General features: G+C 46.1%; 1 protein-coding gene across 1 annotated transcript in view; it reads right to left on the bottom strand.

Moving 5' to 3' along the window:
• The window catches only part of drp2 (dystrophin related protein 2), a 270,718-nt gene that overhangs the window by 215,224 nt on the left and 32,511 nt on the right, over window positions 1-22,983 (bottom strand). Inside the window, exon 2 of the mRNA XM_046296549.1 lies at window positions 12,341-12,481. The gene's annotated coding sequence lies outside the window, so the exon portion shown is untranslated. The remainder of the gene's footprint in view (window positions 1-12,340; window positions 12,482-22,983) is intronic.

The raw sequence follows: 22,983 nt of genomic DNA, 5'->3' as shown, positions 1-22,983 counted from the left end.
GCTGCAAAACATACAGAATGCTGCAGCGTGGGTACTGGCCAAGACCAGACTGAGAGCACACATTACACCAGTTTGAAAGTCAATCAATCAATCACATTTATTTATAAAGCTCTTTTTTACATCAGCCGAGTCACAAAGTGCTATACAGAAACTCAGCCTAAAACCGCAAACAGCAAGCAACGCAGATATAGAAGCATGGTGGCTAGAAAAAACTCCCTAGAAGGGCAGGAATCTAGGAAGAAACCTAGAGAGGAACCAGGCTCTGAAGGGTGGCCAGTCCTCTTCCGGATGTGCCGGGTCAAGATTATAACAGTACATGGCCAAGAAGTTCAAATGTACATAGATGACCAGCAGGGTCAAATAGTAACAATGGCTGCCTGTGAGTTTTAGAATACATTTGAAGATTCTTCTATTGGTTTTAAATCAATCCATGATTGTGCATCAAATCAAATCAAATTGTATTTGTCACACGCGCTGAATACAACAGGCAGTGGCGGTTCTAGCTTGTATGGCTCCATGGGTGAATCCCCCCTTCAGCCCCTACACTACTGCACTTCAAACAAGAAACACAAAAACTAAATTGCACAATTGCCATCCAAAGTCTCTCCAATGAGGACAGAACAATGTGAGTCCCTTAGTATGACACTGCACTATAAAGAACACTAAGACTTGGATGGCAGAAAGCTTGCACAGGAACTGAAGAACTTGCCTGACTTTCCATCGAAGACCATGACCCTGCTTGAGCTGCTGGTATTTATAGACGAAAGGGAGCTCTCAGAAATGTATCCAAATTTGTGGACTCCTCTCAGAATTTGTCTTACTCTTCCAGTGACCGTAGCTGAAGCAGAGAGCTTTCCGAAGCTGAAGCTCATCGAATCCTACCATCATGTCACAGGAACGCCTTTAGTGGCCTTGCTGTCATCAGTATGAACCATGCAATTGGTGGGCAGATTTCTTATGATGATGTAATTGACGACTTTGCATCAAGGAAGGCAAGAAAAGTCCGGGTTTAGATGGCATGACAGCACTCCAAACTTCTCTCCTACATTTTCCAATGTGGAAAATCTTTCCTGAAGGGCTGAGGTTGCGGCATCAACAACGACAGAAAAAATTGTCACCCCCAGCTTCTTCAGGGCATCACTCAAAGGCTTATCAAATGATTCGTATGAAAAGTGAACGCTTTGTGAACCTCAGCTTTTTTTGTCGTAGAACGGACAACATTCATTCCCTCGCAAATATCCTTGCCTGACGTTTGAGCAGTCATAAAGCCAGTTGCTCTGTAGTTGCTGAGACCTCTCTATAGAGGTTGTGGACTCGAGTCACATGACTCGGACTCGAGTCACAAATATGATGACTTGCAACTCGACTTTAACACCAATGACTCGTGACTTAACTTGGACTTGAGCCTTTTGACTCGAACTGACTTGATGTCCTCCACAAGCCCAAATATGAAAAATAATGCTATTTTAAAAAGTGTGCAGCGGATCAACTCTTCATTTAACAGATTACAGTTTGAATCGGACAGCAGCCAATCAAATTGTGCCAGCGGAGAAAAAGTTGCCCGTGGCAGTGCAGAGGAACGTCGGCGGGTGAATTCAGATGGAGCCCTTGGAAAGATGATACCCAAAATGATAATTTTCGAATATAAAGACGACGCTGTAGTCAACAAAAAATGGATTGCAACTTGCAAAACATGCAGGAAGAAAATAACAGACGGAGGAGCAACAACTTCCAACTCTGTTCGACATTTGAAGCTGCACAAAGAACGGTAAGTCGTGGCTAATATAGCCGACAGCTATATATAACTTTGCTAGTGTAGCATGTAGGCTAACGTAACGTTAAATCAATGAGCCTCCACACAGTCAGCCAGTACGGGAATGGGATCATTGCACCCAAGATTGAGCTACAACTGGCTAGGCAGTTGGTAGCCTAAATCCTGTCTGATGTTACTGCTGTTTCTAAAAACCATTGACATATGTAACCTACAGTGTGTGTGTGTGTGCGTGTGCGTGTGCGTGTGCGTGTGCGTGTGAATAAGTTGAATAAGTTGAAGGAGTAGGTAGACATACAGAAGCCATTTGGAGAAGCAACAGATTTGACACAGGGAGAGAAGATAGTCACAATAAGTTCTGTTGTTCCCTCGGTCCTGTCCCTGAATCACCACCTGGAGCAGCGGAAGCCTCAAGTCCATTTCCTGAGCGGCCTGGTCAGAAGTCTCCAGGCATCCCTGAACAAACAAGACATTGTGGCCCCATCCGAGGACACCCCCAGACAGGGCCAAACAGGAAGGATATAACCCCACCCACTTTGCCAAAGCACAGCCCCCACACCACTAGAGGGATATCTTCAACCACCAATTTACCATCCTGAGACAAGGCTGAGTATAGCCCACAAAGATCTCCGCCACGGCACAACCCAAGGGGGGATAGCAGCAAAGGTGGGACCAACTCCATATTAATAGCCATGATTTTGGAATGAGATGTTTGACAAGGAGGTGTCCACATACATTTGATCATGTAGTGTATCTATACAAAGATGTGTCTCAATCCAAAAGCAAAAGCAATTCATTGGAATCTTCATCAATGTGAAAACGGCCTGGACACAAGATGGAATCGCTGCCCCCTTTTCAGATCCAGTCTACCTCAAAGCAGCTGCCTTGGATCCGGCTTTTTCTCTGATGTGGGTGGAGCACCATGTGCTGGTCAAGGAGGAGGTCAAGGAGGAGGTGGCACAAAGAGTGAAAGGTAAATATTATTGAGTTTAGTGTAACTTTTTCTGATAATTTAATCCAATTGACTGCAACAATAATACTTCTTCAGTTTAATCCACTACATCACCAATGCTCGAATACCGGCCTTTCTGCTTCTGCTTTTACATGTTTTGTCAGAACTGATTCTGCAAGATGCTACAGGGACTGAGCAAGCTGTGCCTCTTGTTGATGAGGAAGAGAGAGAGGACCATAGTCTTGGACAAGAAGAAGGGCTGTTTGCAGCACACTGTAAGAGGCAGAAGAAAGCTGCCATCAGGGTCTTGGCAGTGCCTCCAGTGCTCCGGTGGAGATTGCCTTCAGCCAGGGTGGCATCGTACTGCGGCCTCATCGTGCACAAAAAACTGTTTATGCATTACACACGCACGCACACGCACACGCACACACACACACACACACACACACACACACACACACACACACACACACACACACACACACACACACACACACACACACACACACACACTCAGGCCAGTGTTCAAATTGTAGTCCTACTTGAAGTTCAGTATCAGTTGTTTTGATGTACCTTTTAATAAATGATTGTAACTTTATGGCAGGATTGATTTAGGTGTCTAGAGTATATCTAGAGAGAGAGAGAGAGAGCACTACAATATGTAGTTTTTGTTGTCATATTGATGTGTCTTTCTCATGGCTACCCATGTATTTCCATGTAAATATAAAGTTTATTTGGAAAGTAATAAAAATATATATTTTTAAAAGCATTCACGATTTGTGTAAATGTAATATACTAACACTTACTCTTGTTATAAAAAATGAAATGGTATTACATTTGGTGAAGAGCACATTATGACTTGTTTAGGACTCCTCATCCTGGCCAGTGCCAGAGGGAGCTCCAAAATATTTCAGAAGTGCCCCTGAATTTGCATTGAAAAACAGTATATGAGTCTGACACCCTAAATACATTTGTTGCACAATTAAATATACATGTCATTATGTGCAATTTATACAATTTTCAGAATAGGAACCAAATGAACCATACAACCTCCTTGGCTAATTCTAAGCATAAGACACCCCAAAAGACTCTATATATCACAAAAGGTGCATAATAGAGATGTCTTTTTAAGTTAGCCTACAACATTGGAAATTCCCCTTACTGAGCTCAGGACCTAGGCAATACAATGACAGAAAACCTTTCTGATGTCACCTCAATGAAAGTGAACTAAATCAATAATGTGCTAGTTAGGTTGTAATCGTTTTGCTGCATTATCATGATGAAACTGTGTGAAATCATATCTAATGTTGTGTAAGCTATTTGGACAGAAAACGGAATACAGTCGCCCCATGTATAATAGCATAGCAAGCAACATAGGCCAACAAACACAAGTGTTATACTAGCCTATTTCATTACATGCATCGTATTATACTCATAAAGAGATGATAGAGCTGCAATACCTTTGATCTTTTATGTGTTTCTCCTCTCCTTCCTTCCTCTCTTTCCTAAACTGGGCACCTGATGGCTTAGACCCTTTCTCATCCATTTGTGTTGATTTGGCACTCGAGCATCATTACAATACCCATCCTCCAACACTGTCAACCAAGAGTCAAGACTACATTACCCATCCCCCAACACTGTCAACCAAGAGTCAAGACTACATTACCCATCCCCCAACTCTGTCAACCAAGAGTCAAGACTAAACCAATTCACCTTGGTGCTGTGCAGACTGCTTTTATATTATTCTTAACCATTTCACACAAACCAGAAACAAGTTCAGCAATATGTCTGTGAAACCATATGCTCACAGTATTATGAGTGAATTGTGGTTTATTTCATAGCGTTTCGTAGCGTGACTGATCTATCGTACTTTTGAGTGGGAGACCTTTCTAGGCAGTGGCCTGCCCAGCTCACAAGCTAGAATGAGGGCGCCCACTCCGACAAGGTTAATTGACCCACAGTCCCACACGGTGACATGATATCATTGACGTGACGTGCAAATGACTGACAGAAAACCAATGGCGCAAATGTCACCATTCGATATTCTTTGGTGCGGGAGCCCCGTGCAGTTCGCGGCAAGATGTCGCCCTGGGCGGCTGCAGATGTCGCCCATACCGAAATCCACCACTGACAACGGGTGGAGACCTTACAGTGAAATGCTTACTTACAAGCCCTTAACCAACAATGCAGTTTTAAGAAAATACCAACAAAAAAAGTAAGAGATAAGAATAACAATTCATTAAGAGCAGCAGTAAATAACAATAGCGGGGCTACATACAGGGGGTACCGGTACAGAGTCAATGTGCGGGGGGCACCGGTGTCGAGGTAATTGAGGTAATATGTATACGTAGGTAGAGTTATTAAAGTGACTAAGCATAGATAATAACAGAGAAGAGCAGCAGCGTAGAAGAGGGGGTAGAAGCTATTTAGAAGCCTCTTGGACCTAGACTTGGCACTCCGGTACCGCTTGCCGTGCGGTATCAGAGAGAACAGTCTATGACTAGGGTGGTTGGAGTCTGACAATTTCTAGGGCCTTCCTCTGACACCGCCTGGTATAGAGGTCCTGGATGGCAGGAAGCTTTGCCCCGGTGATGTACTGCGCTTTATGCACTACCCTCTGTAGTGCCTTGTGGTCGGAGGCCGAGCAGTTGCCATACCAGGCAGTGATGCAGCTGTAAAACCTTTTGAGGATCTGAGGACCATTGCCAAATCTTTTCAGTCTTCTGAGGGGGAATAGGTTTTGTCGTGCCCTCTTCATGACTGTCTTGCTGTGCTTGGACCATGTTAGTTTGTTAGTGATGAAGACGCCAAGGAACGTGAAGCTCTCAACCTGCTCCACTACAGCCTCGTCAATGACAATGGGTGCGTGATCGGTCCTCCTTTTCCTGTAGTCCACAATCATTTCCTTTTGTCTTGATCATGTTGAGGGAGAGGTTGTTGTCCTTGCACCACACGGTCAGGTCTCTGACCTCCTCCCTATAGGCATTGTTGTTGTTGCATTGTTGTTGTCATTGTTGTCGGTGATCAGGCCTACCACTGTTGTGCCATCAGCAAAGCAAACTTAATGATGGTGTTGGAGTCGTGCCTGGCCGTGCAGTCGTGAGGGAACAGGGAGTACAGGAGGTGACTGAGCACGCACCCCTGGGGGGCCCCCGTGTTGACGATCAGAGTGGCGGATGTGCTGTTACCTACCCTTACCACCCGGGGGGCGGCCCGTCAGGAAGTCCAGAATCCAGTTGCAGAGGGAGGTGTTTAGTCTCAGGGTCCTTAACTTAGTGGTGAGCTTTGAGGGCGCTATGGTGTTGAACACTGAGCTGTAGTCAATGAAGAGCATTCTCCATAGGTGTTCCTTTTGTCCAGGTGGGAAAGGGCAGTGTGGAGTGCAATAGAGATCGCATCATCTGTGGATCTGTTGGGGCGGTATGGAAATTGGAGTGGGTCTAGGGTGTCTGGGATAATGGTGTTGATGTGAGCCATGACCAGCCTTTCAAAGCAATTCATGGCTACTGACGTGAGTGCTACTGGTCGGTAGTCATTTATGCAGGTTACCTTAGTGTTCTTGGGCACAGGGACTATGGTGGCATCCCAATACATATCAGACATGTCCTCTGGCCTTTTAACTATCCTAAAGCCTAGGACCAAGCGGCATGGAGAAGCAGCCTTTAGTTATTATGCCCACAGCCTTTGGAATAGCCTGCCAGAGAACCTGAGGGGGGCCAAAACTGTGGACATATTTAATAGATATCTTAAAACAGCTTTGCCTTTCCTTAGGATGCTTTTTATTCTTTCAGTTTTTATTTTCATTGTTTTTATTCGTTTTTCCTGCAAAGCGCTTTGCATTGCATTCTTGTATAAAATGTGCTATATAAATAAAGTGTGATTTGAATAAACTCCCCTTCCTTCGGCTGTAACATACAGCAACACTCTGAACAAACACACACACACGCAATGTGGATCACAAACATAAAGACACACACACCAATACATATACACATGCACACACACTCTCACAATACACACACCACTGATCAATGGGTTCACCCTTCCCCTAATCTCCATCACACACACACTCCACAGCAACCCTACGACGTGTCAGTGTGGCACCAAAGTCAGGCAGCATACACTGAACAACACAGAACAGTTTTACACTTCCCCCGCCCCACCCCACCCAACACACTCTCTCCTTCACACAACGGTTCGCCCGCCACAACGCCGCCAGTATTTCACATGAAAGCTCCTCTCACATCGCACAAAGCTGCTGAGAAAGCATCATTCATCCTGGCTAGTCGACCTCTAATGATGATGGGCCTCCCAATTTGGTTCAGCAACATCAACTTAGATTAACCAACGCCGCCTCGCACACGTTTGAAGGTTGCCCGCGCCCGTTTTAGGGCAAGCTTTCCATTTGAAACGGCAAACAGCTCAAGCCGCCTCAGCAGGCAGAATAGAAAGCCTTATTACTTTTCAGTGATGTCACACTACACTACATCCACTGTACTTATGCATAAATCATCATCACATTTCTTTTAATGCTATTCAAGACTCTTCTCCATTTTCTTGACATTCTATTTCAAAATATCGTTTTCGCTCTATAATGATCAATTTACTCTGATTATACAAGACAGGGGTTGGGCCCAGAACAGTAGAAAATAGAATGTGTGCTTTCATTGACAACCCTGTGCGCTATCACACAGGCCATCCTCACTCGTAAGCAAGAAAAATGTCTTGCTGTCCCCATCTTCCATACAACAGGACACTTAAGGACTCCATTGTTCAGGACGACATCCATATTCTCACTGATATGATCAGTGTAAATGAGCTTCCCCGGGGGTTTGAGTGGAACACGTTGCGGTAGGGAGAGGAGGGAAAAGACCCAGATTCACAATGAGGCTAATATTACTGGTTTATGGGCCGTCTGCTGAGGTAAATCGATACAGATAATCTAATTGGCTAACGCTTTAGACACTTCAGATTAGATAAAACAACTGAATTGATCTTACCCAAGCCTCCCTGATCATGGCTCTGTGATCTAACCCAAGCCTCCCTGATCATGGCTCTGTGATCTAACCCAAGCCTTCCTGATCATGGCTCTGTGATCTAACCCAAGCCTCCCTGATCATGGCTCTGGGATCTAACCCAAGCCTGCCTGATCATGGCTCTGGGATCTAACCCAAGCCTGCCTGATCATGGCTCTGGGATCTAACCCAAGCCTCCTTGATCATGACTCTGTGTCAGAACACAGTTTTTATGTTATTTAATGGTGAAAAAGTAACACTTTTGATGACTGTATTGGCTCAGTGAGAGAGATATCCTCAGTATAAAATGAAGTAAGGTGAAATTTTTCTGATGGAGGAATTGGAGCAAGCATCTGTCTCTAACATACAAAATGTCAAGTCCTGTTAGCCTTAACTGAATGCCTGCTGATTTCATTTCACACAGGCGTATGCAGGTTGACGTGCGTGAAGGAACATGAGAGCACCCACATGCACACGGGGAACGTTTCTCAGCTCAAAACAAAAGCTGTGTGGTTGTTAACATAACAGACACACATACACCATGAACACATACACTTTACCTGTAGGACAGGTAAATGGTCTAATTCACACACTTATCAAGAGAACATCCCTGGTCACCCCTACTGCCTCTGATCTGGCGGACTCACGAAACACATGCTTCATTGGTAAATTATGTCTGAGTGTTGGAGAGTGCACCTAGCTATCCGTAAATAAATAAAATTTAAAAAAGGGTGCTGTCTGGTTTGCTTAATATAAGGAATTTGAAATTATTTATACTTGTACTTTTACGTTTGATTCTTAAGTATATTTTCAAATCAAATAGTTTTAGATTTTTACTCAAGTAGGATTATACTGGGTGACTTTCACTTTTACTTTAGTTATTTTCTATGAAGGTATCTTTACTGTTACTCAAGTACGACAATTGGGTACTTTTTCCACAACGGAACACACGCTCCAACCCCCACACTTTGAACCCATAACAAGTGCACACACAATCTCAATATCTCTCTATTTCTCTCATACACACACACACACACACACACACACACACACACACACACACACACACACACACACACACACACACACACACACACACACACACACACACACACACACACACACACACACACACACACACACACACACACACACACACACACACACACACACACACACACACACACACACACACACACAGACAGACACAGACAGACACAGACACACAGTGAATGCTCCATTGAGAGCTCAACATACAAAGTCTGCTCCCTGCCACCCTATCCTCATCCCTATCCTCTGCGTTAGCCACAGCCTCTGGAGCAGAGGAGATAATAGAGATTGTGCTAGAGGAAGGAGGGGTGGGCCAATAGGAACCGGGGAGAACACTGGTGGGGAGAGGATGCCACAGTAGAGCATCCTTAGAACCGCCTTTGTTGTCCTTAAGCCATTTTGCCACAACTTTGGAAGTATGCTTGGGGTCATTGTCCATTTGGAAGACCCATTTGCGACCAAGCTTTAACATCCTGACTTATGTCTTGAGATGTTGCTTCAATATGTCCACATAATTTTCCATCCTCATGCTGACATATATTTTGGGAAGTGTACCAGTCCCTCCTGCAGCAAAGCACCCCCACAACATGATGATGCCACCCCTGTTATTCACGGTTGATTGTTCTACGGGTTGCAAGCATCCCCCTTTTTCCTCCAAACATAACGATGGTCATTATGGCCAAACAGTTCCATTATTGTTTCATCAGACCAGAGGACATTTCTCCAAAAAGTACGATCTTTGTCCCCGTGTGCAGTTGCAAACCGTAGTCTGGATTCTTTATGGCGGGTTTGGAGCAGTGGCTTCTCCCTTGCTGAGCGGCCTTTCAGGTTATGTCGATATCGGACTCATTTTTACTGTGGATATAGATACTTTTGTAACTGTTTCCTCCGGCAAGGTCATTTCCTGTTGTTCTGAGATTGATTTTCACACCAAAGTACGTTCATCTCTAGGAGACAGAATGCATCTCCTTCCTGAGCGGTATGACGGCTGTGTGTCCCATGGTGTTTATACTTGCGTACTATTGTTTGTACAGATGAACGTGGGACCTTCAGGCATTTGTAAATTGCTTCCAAGGATGAACCAGACTTTTTTTTTCTGAGGTCTTGGATGATTTCTTTAGATGTTCCCATGATGTCAAGCAGAGAGGCACTGAGTTTGAAGGTAGGCCTTGAAATACATCCTCCTTTTCCCCTCCTCAAATTATGTCAATTAGCCTATCAGAAGCTTCTAAAGCCATGACATCATTTTCTGGAATTTTCCAAGCTGTTTAAACAGAGGGTATGTAAACTTCTGACTCACTGGAATTGTGATACAGTGAATTATAAGTGAAATCATCTGTAAACAATTGTTGGAAAAACTACACGTGTCATGCACAAAGTAGATGTCCTAACTGACTTGCCAAAACAAAAGCTTGTTCATTTGTGGAGTGGTTGAAAAATGAGTTTTAATTACTCCAACCTAAGTGTATGTCAACTTCTGACTTCAACTGTAACACCCTGTATTTCCCGTTCTCCCTACATCTGCAAATAGTTCCGCTTCCCTGCCCGACACGCCGGGGCTGGTGCTCTTTCATTTAGAGCCAGAGATAAGGGTAGGCGAGAGGATATTACTTGTGGGGAGACACTAACTGAATTGGCTCCAGCGGGTCAAACACACCTAAATGACAGCTCACCCAGGACCCAGCAGGCATTTATCTAACTCGGAGGAGAAGCCATGGCTTGTCTGATGGGGTCGGGATATGTAGGGAAGACTGACTGACTGCTGGCTGGGTGTGTGTGGGGGCGGATGAAAATGATTAAATACATTGTGTGTTGCAGGGCCAGGGGCAGAAGCGGGGTTGCAAAACAAAGCATGCTCTCGTCTTTCGCCACGATCATGTGAGCCCATACGATGTGTGGGAAGGGGAGTAAACAAATCAACACGGATATGACCCACTGCTGGGGCATTCAGAGGGCCTGCGATGGAAGGAAGGAGGAGGCGGAGAGAGAGAGAGAGAGAGAGAGAGAGAGAGAGAGAGAGAGAGAGAGAGAGAGAGAGAGAGAGAGAGAGAGAGAGAGAGAGAGAGGTACACAGAGTGGTCTTCTTATATCTTATTTTCATTGAACACTTTAAGCCTTACTTTTTCCATTTCAGTCTCCGCTCTGGAGAAACAACATAGGGTTAGCAGTGCTAGCGCCTGGTTAATAGCCATTAGCAAACCATTGGCATACAAAGAACACACTAAAAACACTGCAGACTTGAACATAAGACCCATGAATGGCTGTCATAAGCCCTGCTGTCACCCCCTACATTGACTGGCACGTGTGTGCTACAGTGGTTGCTAATTCCTCTCAGTTGAGGCTTGCATTTCATACAAAAACATTGGTTTAGCCTCCACTTTTCTATCCATCTGAAAGAGGCCCGATTTGAAATGTTATTGGTGAGATTGCCACACTTCTCAGATGGCACCAGGAGACTGAATGAAATGTATTTCTAGTCGATTGACTGAAGAACGACATCGCCCCTTTCCCCCTCTGGGGAACCCAGCAACCCAGGTCCTATGTCGCATGCTTGGCTTGAGAGATCACCTCCTGCTCCCTCTCCCCCCTCTCCTCCACTCTCCCTCTCCCTCCCTCCCTCCCTCCCTCTCCCTCTCTCTCTCTCTCTCTCTCTCTCTCTCTCTCTCTCTCTCTCTCTCTCTCTCTCTCTCTCTCTCTCTCTCTCTCTCTCTCTCCTCTCTCTCCCTCTCCTCCACTCTCCCTCTCTCTCTCCTCCACTCTCCCTCTCTCTCTCTCCCTCTCCTCCACTCTCCCTCTCTCTCCCTCTCCTCCACTCTCCCTCTCTCCCCCTCTCCCTCTCTCTACCTCTCCCCCTCTCCTCCACTCTCCCTCTCTCTCACCTCCACTCTCCCTCTCTCTCCCTCTCTCCTCCACTCTCCTCCACTCTCCCTCTCTCCTCCACTCTCCCTCTCTCTCCCTCTCTCCCCCTCTCTCTCCCTCTCTCCCGCTCTCCTCCACTCTCCCTCTCTGTCTCTCTCTCCATCTCTCTCCCTCTCTCCCCCTCTCCTCCTCTCTCCCTCTCTCTCCCTCTCCCCCTCTCCTCCACTCTCCCTCTCACTCACTCTCTCTCTCTCTCCCTCTCTCCCCCTCTCCTCCTCTCTCCCCATCTCCTCCACTCTCCCTCTCTCTCCCTCTCTCCCCCTCTCCTCCTCTCGCTCCCTCTCCCTCCCTCTCTCTCTCTCTCTCTCTCCTCTCTCCCCCTCTCCTCCACTCTCCCTCCCTCTCTCTCTCCCTCTCTCCCCCTCTCCTCCTCTCTCCCTCTCTCTCCCTCTCTCCCCCTCTCTTCCACTCTCCCTCCCTCTCTCTCTCTCTCTACCTCTCTCCCCCTCTCCTCCACTCTCCCTCTCTCTCTCTCCCTTAACATCGCACCCTTTGAGAGGTTAGGACTTCAGATAAACATGGATGAAATCACTATGGAGGGGAAAACAACATAAAACTTCCTCATCTTTGAAGCTAGATCTGCAATCTCTCCACACACCAAAAAACTGAAATCGGTCACTTGTGATTAATTACCCAGTGGTGAAGACGTGATTGACGTGGCTGCAGATTCGGCGTCTCCGTGGAATCAGGCCAACGCGTCTCTTCCTAGGGGAGGGCCAGTCGCTGGCACGTGGGGGTCCAATGGCGCTCTCCTTCTCTCCTCAGAGGGTGGACCTATGAGGGGAAGTGAGGAGGGTCAGAGAGGCACATCAAACATCTGTCATTTTGGCATTTTCAATTATTGGATTTGGGCCGCGTGCCAATGGAGAAGCCCTCCTATCAAAACCAATGACATACAGACATGCAAAAGCATGCTTTTCTATGTGTTCAGTCCTTAATCGTACGAGAGAGAGGGAGAGAGAGAGAGAGAGAGAGAGAGAGAGAGAGAGAGAGAGAGACCGGATAGGTGCAGTGAAATGTGTTGTTTTACAGGGTCAGCTATAGTAGTACGGTGCCCCAGGAGTAAAGGATGGTTAAGTGCCCTGCTCAAGGAAGAGAGAGAGACTGGCTCCACCAGTCCCATCATCCCGTTATAGGGTGTTTCTTATCAGCAGCCAGCACGCGCCCCCCCTCCTCATACTGGCTGCTGGGGAGCTGAACACTGAGCCCTGGCTGTCAGTAGGAAACAGAGAAACAGAGAGGCGGATAGGGGAAGAATGCCAATGAGCGTGGTCCCCTGGCCGAGCCAGCTCTGAGATTTCATTACTCCCCCAGACGGGGATATAGCGCTGGCCTGTGGAGCACTTCGACCCGTTCCAAGTCTGATAGCCATGTTAACATGCAACAGGAGCCCTCTCCTTACTCGCCTTAACACACGCCCACCGCCCCCAGACGACCGACCTTTACAAACATCGATAACTGCACAAATCCCATTTGATTTGGCCCCTCCTTGAAGGTTTGGGGGTAAAATGCCTGGAAATGACGGCTAAGAGGGAGATAAGAGATATACTTTGGGGGAGGTTAGGCAGTTACCAGGTCTGTGTTAAGGTGTGTCGAGCTCTCTAATACATCTGTGTGGGGAAGAAAGGTTAGAGGTGACCAAAATTGAGTGCACTCCCAAAGAGTTCAAACAGAGCCATAAAAGTTTAATGCACAGCTGGCAGCTAGCAGCCCAGCAGAAAAAGGTGAGTGAGATGAGCTATTTTCAAAGTTGTATTAAAGTTTTAGGTGGAAGAAAAAAAGGTGTTTCTGTTCAGAATCCTTGTCTTCCTCTCCAACTTTGCACATTCTATCTTCTATTATCTGCCGTGTTTGGAGACATGTTATAATGTTCCATACCTCAGACTTGGCAAAATGCTAACTAGCAGCAGAGACCCTCTCAAGAGTCGGGGAGAGGAATCAAGAAGATAGCTCACACTGGTTGTCACTTAACTCTGAGTGACAAGAAACAGGGAAGCTTTCATTTTCCAATCTCCCCCAAAGAATCACCCCTAGAACATCTTTTATTTTTTTACACTTCATTGGAACAAATTAAATCTCTCTTTGGTAACACTGGTATTATACATATTTAATCAGGGAAGCCTGATCCGATTATAAATCTTTGGAAAACAAAACCATGGCTGATATCGATGAACTACTACACACGCCCACGGTAATAATGACCAGAGGTGGGAAGTGAAGGAAAGAGGGAATGACAGGGAGAGACGAAGACAGGGAGGGAAAATGAGAGAGAGAAGCAGGAGTAGAGTAAGGCAATACACACTTCAAAACGTCCCTCTACATATTCTATCCCCTGTCCCCTACATTACTGGATCCATCCATCACCCAGGGCCCCTGAGCGTTTAGCTGACTAAAATCGGAGTAACATGTTTTAAAAGATACCATCTGGGCCCCCTTTCAAAGAGCAGGAGGAAGAGGGCCGAGGATGTCAACGTATCCATCAACTAGTTGGACCAAAGAACATGTGGCTGAGAGAAGCGCAACAGTAAAAACCACTCAGGCAACCCACCGGACGCCCTATTCCCTCCACCAGGAAGAGGCCTCAGAGTTCAGTCACGAACCGAGGAGACAGAGTCACTAGTCGCCTTCGACAGGACACCAAGTGGCTGAAGTGGCTTCTTTCACAACACAACGCCAATTCATCATCCACACTGTTAACCCCCCTGTCACTTCCCCTCTGCCCGGATAATGAAGTGTTTTGTCACTGGAAATTGGTGTCCGTTCATTCAGATAAGCTTCAACAACGTTCCGGGAGCATGAAATAGCTTGTGATGGAGGTCGGGGTGACGTGGAGGGTTGACTTGATTGAATCAGTCCTTTTGGGAGTGTTGGTATGGGGCAAATTCATTGGAATTCAATCACTTTTTGAGAGCATCCTTTTTAATATAAACAAAATATTCCATACATGTTTGCCCATGGAAGAAGGGTGAAGTGACTTTTTGGACCTGAATGACCCCCCCCCTCAAAAAGAAATGACCAGGCAAGTCAGCTAAGAACAAATTCTTATTGACCATGACGACCTACACCGGCCAAATGACGCTGGGCCAATTATGCGCCCTATTAGACTCCAATCACGGCCGTTTGTTATTTTTTAAACATGTATTTATTTCACCTTTATTTAACCAGGTAGTCTAGTTAAGAACAAGTTCTCATTTATAACTGGCCAAGAATAAAGCAAAGCAGTTCGACACATACAACAACACAGAGTTACACACGGAATAAACAAACATACAGTCAATAATACAGTAGAAAAAAATCTATATACAGTGTGTGCAAATGAGGAAAGTTAAGGGAGGTAAGGCAATACATAGGCCATGGTGGCGAAGTAATTACAATATATCAATTAAACACTGGAGTGATTGATGTGCAGAAGATGAATGTGCAAGTAGAGATACTGGGGTGCAAAGGAGCAAGATAAATAAATAAATAAATAAAAGTATGGGGATGAGGTAGTTGGATGGGCTATGTACAGGTGCAGTGATCTATGAGCTGCTCTGACAGCTGGTGCTTAAATCTAGTAAGGGAGATATGAGTCTCCAGCTTCAGTGATTTTTGCAGTTCATTCCAGTTATCGTTCCAATTATACCACCTGGATTCGAATCAGAGTGATGCCTCAAGAACTGAGATACAGCGCCTTAGACCGCTGCGCCACACGGGAGCCCAAATATTTTACATTCAAGAGATAAAGGTGCTTAAAGTTGACCCAGTTTACATACCTCGCCATACCATGAGACATACATGTCTTCATCACTGGAAAATATAGGTTTGAGTTTGATATCATTTAAAAGCTTAGAGTTGTTTTGTTACCATATCTTGGAGAAAAGACAATTCTGCGAATTGTCATTTTGAAACCTTCAATTGTCACAACAATCTCCACATTTTTTCATATTCACATACAGTATGTTGTAGCTTAAACAATTTCGCAAAATCTGAGGTTTTGTGTTGTGCCCGCCACCGGTTGTTTGTAAACTTATTTTCAACCGTTTATATTTTCCAGTAATGACGACATGGATGGCTCATGGTATGGTGGGGTATGTAAAATAGGTAAAAACCTAGAGCACCTTAATCTCTTGAATGTTTTGGCATTCAAGAGAAAAAAGTCCCTCTGTAACGAGTGCGCTGAGAGTCAGGAAGCAAGTTCAGGGAGTGAGTGTTTTCATAAATAAACCAAACCAAAAACACGAAACACAAACAACTCACCGACATGAAAACAGAGTCAATAACACCTGTGGAAAGAACCAAGGGGAGGGACAGATATAGGGAAGGTAATCAAGGAGGTGATGGAGTCCAGGTGAGTGTCATGAGGCGCTGGTGTGTGAGACGATGGTGACAGGTGTGTGGGATAATCAGCAGCCTGATGACCTCCAGCCGCAGGACACCGTCAAAGGGGACGGACCCGGGGATCAGGAGTGGACAGGTCACCCCTGATGATGTGCGGGAACCTGTCACACCAGCTGAGGCACGGGAACCTGTCGAGTCAGCTGGGTGTGCGGGAACCTGACAGACCGTTTGAAGCAGGGGAGTCTGGCAATCCGGTGGTGGCATGAAAGACTGACGAGCCGGCTGAGGCATGAAAGACTGACGAGTCGGCTGAGGCATGAAAGACTGACGAGTCGGCTGAGGCATGAAAGACTGACGAGTCGGCTGAGGCATGAAAGACTGACGAGTCGGCTGAGGCATGAAAGACTGAGGCATGAAAGACTGACGAGTCGGCTGAGGCATGAAAGACTGACGAGTCGGCTGAGGCATGAAAGACTGACGAGTCGGCTGAGGCATGAAAGACTGACGAGTCGGCTGAGGCATGAAAGACTGACGAGTCGGCTGAGGCATGAAAGACTGACGAGTCGGCTGAGGCATGAAAGACTGACGAGTCGGCTGAGGCATGAAAGACTGACGAGTCGGCTGAGGCATGAAAGACTGACGAGTCGGCTGAGGCATGAAAGACTGACGAGCCGGCTGAGGCATGAAAGACTGACGAGCCGGCTGAGGCATGAAAGACTGACGAGTCGGCTGAGGCATGAAAGACTGACGAGTCGGCTGAGGCATGAAAGACTGACGAGCCGGCTGAGGCATGAAAGACTGACGAGTCGGCTGAGGCATGAAAGACTGACGAGTCGGCTGAGGCATGAAAGACTGACGAGTCGGCTGAGGCATGAAAGACTGACGAGTCGGCTGAGGCATGAAAGACTGACGAGCCGGCTGAGGCATGAAAGACTGACGAGCCGGCTGAGGCATGAAAGACTGACGAGCCGGCTGAGGCATGAAAGACTGACGAGCCGGCTGAGGCATGAAAGACTGACGAGTCGGCTGAGGCATGAAAGACTGACGAGTCGGCTGAGGCATGAAAGACTGACGAGTCGGCTGAGGCATGAAAGACTGACGAGTCGGCTGAGGCATGAAAGACTGACGAGTCGGCTGAGGCATGAAAGACTGACGAGCCGGCTGAGGCATGAAAGACTGACGAGCCGGCTGAGGCATGAAAGACTGACGAGTCGGCTGAGGCATGAAAGACTGACGAGTCGGCTGAGGCATGAAAGACTGACGAGTCGGCTGAGGCAGGGGAGCCTGGCGATCCGGCTGAGGCATGAGAGCCTGACGAGTCGGCTGAGGCAGGGGAGCCTGGCGATCCGGCTGAGGCATGAGAGCCTGACGAGTCGACTGAGGCAGGGGAGCCTGGCGATCCGGCTGAGGCATGAAAGCCTGACGAGCCGGCTGAGGCATGAAAGACTGACGAGTCGGCTGAGGCAGGGGAGCCTGGCGATCCGGCTGAGGCATGAGAGCCTGACGAGTCGACTGAGGCAGGGGAGCCTGGCGATCCGGCTGAGGCATGAAAGCCTGACAAGTCGGCTGAGGCAGGGGAGCCTGGCGATCCGGCTGAGGCATGAGAGCCTGACGAGTCGACTGAGGCAGGGGAGCCTGGCGATCCGGCTGAGGCATGAAAGACTGACGAGTCGGCTGAGGCAGGGGAGCCTGGCGATCCGGCTGAGGCATGAAAGCCTGACGAGTCGGCTGAGGCAGGGGAGCCTGGCGATCCGGCTGAGGCATGAGAGCCTGTAGCGGTTCACGGACCCGACGTCATTTACTCTGACACAAAAAAATGGCACTCCCTGATGCTTCCCTTAGGTGAGGTGTTATTCTGTAACGGGTGCGCTCAGAGTAAATGAGTCAGGAAGCAAGTTCAGGGAGTGAGTGTTTTAATAAATAAACGAAATAGAAGATAATCAAGGAGGTGATGGAGTCCAGGTGAGTGTCATGAGGCGCTGGTGCGCGAGACGATGTTGACAGGTGTGCGGGATAATCAGCAGCCTGATGACCTAGAGGCCGGAGAGGGAGTATACGTGACAATCTGAGCATTTCTACCATGGGCAAATATGGATGGACGGTTTCATTCAAATCAAAAAGAGTGCTGTCAAAAAGTGATTGAATTCAAATTAATTTAGTGGGCTATTACACAGAGGCCACAACAATAACAACAACTAAAAAACTGACCAGCACACAGACAGTAGGGAGACATGAGCACCTGGCCTGATGTACGAGAGGGATCACACTCACACACACACACACACACACACACAAACCAAGTGTGCTCCAATGCTCTTTTTGACAGTGAGAGAGCCTGTGATTTCTGATCATACAGCAGAATTTATGTAGACAGAGCAGCCTCGCTTCAGAGAAAAAGAGAGAAAAAAGATAGAGAGAAGAAACAGAGATGAAGAACAGAGAGAGAAAGAAACAGCAGGCTGTCAAGCAGCAGCAGCTCTGGCCCAGCCCTTCCCATTAAGACGGGCTGTGTGAAATGAGAGCTGTAGCACCGGGAGAGCCTGCTGTCAGCCTCACTTAGTCCAGCCCACGTCAATGGTCCCATGGCAGGCCCCAGCCTCACAGCAGTGGTCCCATGGCAGGCCCCATCCTCACAGCAGTGGTCCCATGGCAGGCCCCAGCCTCACAGCAGTGTGCTAACATAATAATACACACCTTAGCCACAGCTACAGTACACTAGCTAGGCCTGGATGAGCCATAAATGTACACACTAGTGTTACAGCACTATGTGACAACGGTTTATTTTAAAATCACTTCATGAGTTCATTTGGTCAATTGATTTGGTTGATATTACAACAAGGAATCAATACTTCATCCAACATTTAAGATGGCAGAGTCTATCGTTACCTAATTGCAGGTATACTCCGGGCAATTTAGGTTATAAAGGAATGGGGTCCTTATTGTAGGATCAAGAGGTAGAGTGTAATGATATAATATATATATACAGTATTTGGTTGTGGTCTGTAGACATGGGGGATGCTTAGTTCCCTATCTTTATCTACTTACTTCTTTAGCCAACTCGATGTCATGCCAAACAACTTGATGAATGTACTTTATAAAAACTCAGGCTACAATTTATCCACCCACACAACTATTTATCTAACACATAATTCAAAAACATATGCTCTAAACAAGAAGTGACTACAACTACATACACCAGTATTAAGTCCATAGAGAACTGGAGGGAGCATCTGACCCTGTGTCTTAACCTTTCTTATCCACAGCAGTCAGAGAAGAGAGGGAGATAATGCCAAAGAAAGAAATGGCCCCTCTAGCGTAACGGGCAGTATTGTGCCCAGCAAGGTGGCATCTCAGGAAGCCATCTTCATTACTGTGTCCTTGCTTCCCTCTCGCCAACCTCATCACCACGGTTACATTATTCATGCTCACACATGGCAGGGACCCTGCCCAAGGAGGTTAAGTGAGGATTTTTCAGCTGCTCAGGGGTAGGTGTGTGTGTGTGTGTCTGCCCTTACTCCTTATGCGTGCTGTTTTGCATCTTTCTTCACCACATGCCTCCAGGATCACCTTGAGTGGGCACGGTGCCGGGTGTGTCAGGGTCTGCTGCTGAAGCTACTGCCACACAGCATAACACGCCAGTAGGACACTTTGCCTGAACCCTGGGCAGTTCAACTTCCAAATGGGAGGGAGACATTTTGAATGCTGTACATGAACCCAGTCAAACGTGAATGCTTTGGCATCATACCTCCAAGAGCTCTGGGGGGGGGGGGGGTGTCTTTGGGGGGTTAAGTGTTTTGATGGCTTGCAAGTCATCTTATCTGGCAATGAACCCAGGCTGCAGTGTATATAATCCGGACCGTAGTGTAGATAACCCAGACTGTAGTGTATATAATTCAGACTGTAGTGTAGATAACCCAGGCTGTAGTGTATATAACCCAGACTGTAGTGTATATAACCCAGGCTGTAGTGTATATAACCCAGGCTGTAGTGTATATAACCCAGACCGTAGTGTATATAACCCAGGCTGTAGTGTATATAACCCAGACTGTAGTGTATATAACCCAGACTGTAGTGTATATAACCCAGACTGTAGTGTATATAATCCAGACTGTAGTGTATATAACCCAGACTGTAGTGTATATAACCCAGACTGTAGTGTATATAACCCAGACTGTAGTGTAGATAACCCAGACTGTAGTGTAGATAACCCAGGCTGTAGTGTATATAACCCAGACTGTAGTGTAGATAACTCAGGCTGTAGTGTATATAACCCAGACTGTAGTGTAGATAACCCAGGCTGTAGTGTATATAACCCAGACTGTAGTGTAGATAACCCAGACTGTAGTGTAGATAACCCAGGCTGTAGTGTAGATAACCCAGACTGTAGTGTAGATAACCCAGACTGTAGTGTAGATAACCCAGGCTGTAGTGTAGATAACCCAGGCTGTAGTGTAGATAACCCAGACTGTAGTGTAGATAACCCAGGCTGTAGTGTAGATAACCCAGACTGTAGTGTAGATAACCCAGACTGTAGTGTAGATAACCCAGGCTGTAGTGTAGATAACCCAGACTGTAGTGTAGATAACCCAGACTGTAGTGTAGATAACCCAGACTGTAGTGTAGATAACCCAGACTGTAGTGTAGATAACCCAGGCTGTAGTGTAGATAACCCAGACTGTAGTGTAGATAACCCAGGCTGTAGTGTAGATAACCCAGGCTGTAGTGTAGATAACCCAGACTGTAGTGTAGATAACCCAGGCTGTAGTGTAGATAACCCAGACTGTAGTGTAGATAACCCAGACTGTAGTGTAGATAACCCAGACTGTAGTGTAGATAACCCAGGCTGTAGTGTAGATAACCCAGACTGTAGTGTAGATAACCCAGGCTGTAGTGTAGATAACCCAGACTGTAGTGTAGATAACCCAGACTGTAGTGTAGATAACCCAGACTGTAGTGTAGTTAACCCAGACTGTAGTTGTCAAGGATCCTACTGGAACTGTGTTATTACTCACACCTGGTCCCCATCCCCATTGATTAGTAATTTAATGAATGTGCCCTTTGTTCACCATTGTCGTGTCGATTATTGTTACAATGTCCGTTGGTCGTGTGAGTACCTGTGCTGTGTTGTTTTGGCTTTCGTGCCACTGGTATTGTGCAGATGATTACGGGTTTGGTCCCATGTGGTATCATTGTGCGCCCCCTGTATTTATTCGAGGTACTCCAAGATATTTTGTTTGGGTTTCAACCCTGTGTGTTGTATACGTGTTTGTTTGGTCTTTGTCCCCGTGCCTTTACATAGCATGCTGTAATTTGGGTCAATTAAAACCCCTATTGCGCATTCCTGCGCCTGTCTCCCGATCCCTTATAACCAGCGTGACAGTAGTGCATATAACCCAGGCTGTAGTGTATATAACCCAGGCTGTAGTGTATATAACCCAGGCTGTAGTGTATATAACCCAGGATGTGGTGTATATATACACCTGTTCTGAAAGAGCCCAGGCTGTAGTGTATATGCACACCCAGGGGAATGCAGAGAGATACTGGCAGTGTCCCAAATGTCACTCTATTCCCATAGTGCATCCACAGGGCTCTGGTCAAAAGTAGCACACTATGTAGGGAATAGGGTGTCATTTGGGACACATTGGCTGTATCTAGCAGCATGTACTCAGCAGCTCCTGCTGATATCTCATCTTTAAGCTCCAGAAGCCACAAAACGTTATGGCTATTCATGAATAATTATGATGACACCCTGTGTCATTTCTCCTTAAGATCATCCATCTTTGATTCCAATGCCCATAAACACCACCATTAAATCTGATTTAAACTACTTTTAAAGTGCTTCTATGACACAGTAGGAGATTGAGCACCGTTTTAACTGAGCATCAGCAACCCATTTAGCTTGCAAGCCATACACCGCACTGCCTACGATTTGGTCAACCCTAGTAGCTTCGTTTTATTTCCTTGGCCCATTGATTCCTCAAAGAGGCTGTGGTGCATATGTGTTTACTTCAGAGCAAGTCTGGGAGCCGTGGGAAGAAATAAACTCTCTTTCCTCACTCTCTGTGCAAAGCATCCTTACGTTTCCTTTAAAGATAAAGCGCATACAGTGCCTTGCAAAAGTATTCATCCCCCTTGGTTTTTAAATATTGTGTTGCATTACAACCTGTAATTTAAATGGATTTTTATTTGGATTTCATGTCATGGACATACACAAAATAGTCCAAATTGGTCAAGTGAAATTTAAAAAATGACTTGTTTAAAAAAATTCAACAACAAAAAATATATGTGCTCACCCCCTTTGCAATGAGGCCCCTAAATAAGATCTGGTGCAACCAACTACCTTCAGAGGTCACATAATTAGTTAAATAAAATCCACCTGTGTGCAATCTAAGTGTCACATGATCTGTCACATGATCTCAGTATATACAGTTGATGTCGGAAGTTTACATACACTTAGGTTGGAGTCATTAAAACTCGTTTTTCAACCTCTCCACAAATTTCTTCTTAACAAACTATAGTTTTGGCAAGTTGTTTAGGACATCTACTTTGTGCATGACACAAGTAATTTTTCCAACAATTGTTTATACAGACAGATTATTTCACTTATAATTCACTGTCACAATTCACAATTCCAGTGTGTAAGAAGTTTACCTACACTAAGTTCACTGTGCCTTTAAACAGCTTGGAAAATTCCTGAAAATTATGTCATGGCTTTAGAAGCTTCTGAGAGGATCATTGACATAATTTGAGTCAACTGGAGGTGTACCTGTGGATGTATTTCAAGGCCTACCTTCAAACTCAGTGCCTCTTTGCTTGACATCATGGGAAAATCAAAAGAAATCAGCCAAGACCTCAGAGAAACAATTGTAGACCTCCACAAGTTTGGTTCATACTTGGAAGCAATTTCCAAATGCCTGAAGGTACCACCTTCATCTGTACAAACAATAGTACGCAAG

The sequence above is a fragment of the Oncorhynchus gorbuscha genome, linkage group LG13, assembly GCF_021184085.1.
Source record: "Oncorhynchus gorbuscha isolate QuinsamMale2020 ecotype Even-year linkage group LG13, OgorEven_v1.0, whole genome shotgun sequence".
Classification (NCBI taxonomy): Eukaryota; Metazoa; Chordata; class Actinopteri; order Salmoniformes; family Salmonidae; genus Oncorhynchus; species Oncorhynchus gorbuscha.
Note: the sequence above shows the minus strand (reverse complement) of the source record. Positions and strands in the feature narration are given on the sequence as shown.